This window comes from Pseudorasbora parva, chromosome 14 (assembly GCF_024679245.1).
Source record: "Pseudorasbora parva isolate DD20220531a chromosome 14, ASM2467924v1, whole genome shotgun sequence".
NCBI lineage: Eukaryota > Metazoa > Chordata > Actinopteri > Cypriniformes > Gobionidae > Pseudorasbora > Pseudorasbora parva.
Genome location: NC_090185.1, coordinates 18,563,719 through 18,568,385, shown reverse-complemented (window position 1 = coordinate 18,568,385; position 4,667 = coordinate 18,563,719).

Sequence of the window (4,667 nt, the reverse complement as noted above, 5' to 3'; positions counted from 1 at the left end):
CAAAAACATAGCAGAAGTTAGCAAAGGCGGAGCTTATTTTATGTTATTCAAGCTATGATTTATGTTATGAAATACGATGAGTCTAAATAATAATTATCATGTTTAAACTCGTATTTGTGTATTTTTGTAATTCGAGGCTGTTAAATAGTCCCAGCAGAGACTACTTTATGCTGTTACTTTTCTCAGCGCTAACATGTTGAACCAATAACAGCAGTTTGTGATTATGTCTGCTTACATTATTATTTTTTATTTTATTTTAAATTTAAGGTATCAATTAGTGAAATAATTAAATTTAAACGATGATTCTCTTTAGTAAAACTTACCTCCACTAAGACAAAACCCGATTTGAATGCAATTTGAATGCATGCAACTCGACTTTTGAACTTAAAACTCTTAATTTACATATTTCTCTGACACTGAATTTCTCTTTTAGATTGGTTTTGTCTTATTTGACAGCATTTTAAAAAAGCATCACGGACAAAATTGCTGTGGGTGGCAGTATTTTTTGTATATAACCACCAGGTGGCGCCAGAGATGTAACAACTAAATTCGACCACAATATGGCGTAATTAAAGAGTCTGACCACTAGATGTCGATAGAAACAAGAATAAATGGACTAAATAATGAATAAATATGTCGCCACTAGACTCATCCAGACTAATAGAATGTTTCAATGTGGATTTTTGCTCTAGTAGCTCTACATTTTTAGTTAATCTTATGTCTGTTTTAAACTGTACGAAAACACGAGATACACATTCACTGCAGTTTCCTCTCAGGAATATCTGTTTTCACTGTTAATGAGTCTATAAAGAGCTGAAAAACATGTCAATAAATAGCGTTTGCCCACTGTGTGGTTTGGAGCGGTTGAAACAGGAAGAAAAAAAACACACAGAGAAACCCTGCTGCGACCCCCTATGAAGTGTGATCAGGGAACCCCTACAAAGAGAGATTACAGCAAGTTAATACCCTACACAGTCAGACTCTCTCCCCAAGCGTTTTAGGATTAGCTAACACGCTAACACACATACAAAACATGCACATATGCACTTAGGAGCAAGAGACCACGCTGAGAAATAAACTCAAACTGTTAACACGTATGCAAAAGGTAGTCAGACACACAGTTATAAACACTAGAAGGTCCACACCCATAATCACCAACTGACCATAATGCTGCCTTCATAGGCTATCAGAAATTTCTGACATCCCACTTCTATACAAGTACAAGTCATGATTATGAGACACCGCAGAGAGTGGGGTAAGATAAGGGCAAGTAAGTTGGCCCACCCTTTCATTTTAGCAACGTAACACTTTTATTGTCATTTGACCATTTTGGAACCCCCAATCATTTCTGCCAGACTGTGAAACACATGGTAGGTACGGGGCACAGGCCTACTTTAAAAACTGTTTTTGGCTTGTCAACCTTAAGTTTTAAGCAAAATGGATGTAATGGCTGTTTAAAAGCAAATTTGCAAATTTGTCCATGTCTAAAAATGGATTTTTTTTTAGATTTATGATCCATGTTGTTGAGCAATGTATAAAACCTACGCAACGCATTTAGCTAAATGTTCGACATTGCAGAAAAAGTAACATGCTAAGAACTATGGTGGCCCAGTAGTGCAGACACAACGGAAACGAGCCACAACACAACGAAATTACCACAACACAACGGAAACGAGCCACATCACAACGAAATCACCACAACACAACGAAATCACCACAGCACGACGGAATCGCCACAACACAACGAAATCACCACAACACAACGGAAATGAGCCACAACACAACGAAATCACCACAACAAAACGGAAATGAGCCACATCACAACGAAATCACCACAGCACGACAGAATCGCCACAACACAACCAAATCGCCACAACACAACGAAATCACCACAACACAACGGAAATGAGCCACATCACAACGAAATCACCACAGCACGACGGAATCGCCACAACACAACGAAATCGCCACAACACAACGAAATCACCACAACACAACGGAAATGAGCCACATCACAACGAAATCACCACAGCACGACGGAATCGCCACAACACAACCAAATCGCCACAACACAACCAAATCACCACAACACAACGGAAATGAGCCACATCACAACGAAATCACCACAGCACGACGGAATCGCTACAACACAACGAAATCACCACAACACAACGAAATCACCACAACACAACGGAAATGAGCCACATCACAACGAAATCACCACAGCACGACGGAATCGCCACAACACAACGAAATCACCACAACACAACGGAAATGAGCCACATCACAACGAAATCACCACAGCACGACGGAATCGCCACAACACAACGAAATCACCACAACACAACGAAATCACCACAACACAACGGAAATGAGCCACATCACAACGAAATCACCACAGCACGACGGAATCGCTACAACACAACGAAATCACCACAGCACAACGGAAATGAGCCTCATCACAACGAAATCACAACAGCCCGACGGAATCGCCACAACACAACGAAATCGCCACAACACAACGAAATCACCACAACACAACGGAAATGAGCCACATCACAACGAAATCACCACAGCACGACGGAATCGACACAACACAACGAAATCGCCACAACACAATGAAATCACCACAACACAACGGAAATGAGCCACATCACAACGAAATCACCACAGCACGACGGAATCGCCACAACACAACGAAATCGCCACAACACAATGAAATCACCACAACACAACGGAAATGAGCCACATCACAACGAAATCACCACAAAACGACGGAATCGCCACAACACAACGAAATCACCACAACACAATGAAATCACCACAACACAACGGAAATGAGCCACATCACAACGAAATCACAACAGCACGACGGAATCGCCACAACACAACGAAATCGCCACAACACAACGGAATCGCCACAACACAACGGAAATGCTCCCGTCCACGAGGGGGCTCTCGGAGTGCAATAAAGTTAGTTTTCCTTGCCAATGCTCTATAGATTGACCTTACAAAAATATAAACACTACGATCAGTTTTAAGTGTGTAACCATTGTATATCGACATGAAATATCAACTCAAAATCACCTACATGCATTATAGCTGCATATTTATACTCAAAAACGTTTTTAATTGCGATCACGGCGCTTGATGCCTAAGGGAACGTCTGCCAATTCCACCAAGTGTTTGAAACGTATAATTTTATTAATTAAAATTACTTTTTTTTGTTTTGTTTAAATGTTCAAATTATAATGTTAAGTCAGTTTTTTAGAATACAAAAAGCTGTGGGATTTTAACATGTCTGTTTTTGAATGTTAAAAGTAATTTTAATACATACAAATGACATGTTTCAACTGCATGGTGGAATTGGAAGACGTTCCCTTGGGCATCATGTAAAAGCGTTTTCGGGTAGAAATATACATGCACCTATAATGCAAGTAGGTGATTTTGAGTTGATATTTCATGTCGATATACAATGATTACACACTTAAAAATGACCGTAGTGTTTAAATCTTTGTAAGACAGGCCAATCTACAGAGCAATGGCAAGGGAGATTAACTTTATTGCACTCCGAGAGTGCGATTGCACATTTCCGTTGTGTTGTGGTGATTCCATGTGCTGTGGTGATTCCGTCGTGCTGTGGCGATTTCGTTGTGCTGTGCCTTGTTTCCGTTGTGTTGTGGCTCGTTTCCGTTGTGTTGTGGCAATTTTGTTGTGTTGTGGTTTAATTTAGTACGGCTGCACTACTGGGCCACCGTAAAGAACATTTTGACTCAAACATTTTTTAGTTTTTAGTTTCACAATTCTGAGATATTCTGAGATATGTTCAGCGGAAGAAAGAAATTCATACAGGTTTGGGACAACTTGAAGGATGAATAAATACTGTAATTTACTCACCTTCAAGTTGTCCCAAAACTGTATGAATTTCTTTTTTCCGATGAACACACACACACACATTTTTATTTTTTTAACTATCCCTTTAAGAGAAATGTGAGTGTTGTATCAGGCTAAATCAGTTAATGATGAGTAGTACTGTAAGTTATTGACTTCAGCTGGTGAATTTTGAGGGTCAGTAAAGGTTACACATTGCTAATCATGGTAATGGAATGTTTACTTTCACTGGACATGACAAAGACTCTTCGATTTCTTGCCAATCATGGCAAATGGCTCTCACTTCAGCAACTTATGAGTGTGGAGCTTTAGCCACTGCACAATGCCACCTAGTACAGCTAATCTCTCTAAAATATATCAGAATCATTGCCCAAAGTTTTTTTTAGAATTATTCAAACATCTGATTAATACAGACCTTTTAAAACAGATTCACATCTGACACACACACACACACACACACACACACACACACACACACTCACACACACTACAAAACATCTACAAGTTTCAAGAAGCTTCCTCACCACTATTTTATTCTCTGGTTAGCATGTTAAATGCAGGGAGGTTCAAAATACATGACGCCATTCACGTTCATTTAGAATGATTTAGAATCCACCAACTTTGCTCATGGCAACACGAAACATTTTTGACCAATCACCTGAGGTGTTAAAGCCATGTGACTGATCCTTCTGAAGCCACAGGAAAATGACAACAGTGAATGACTGAAGGAAACAGGAATTGGTCAAATATCTAATTTAATAACAAAATCTTTCTGA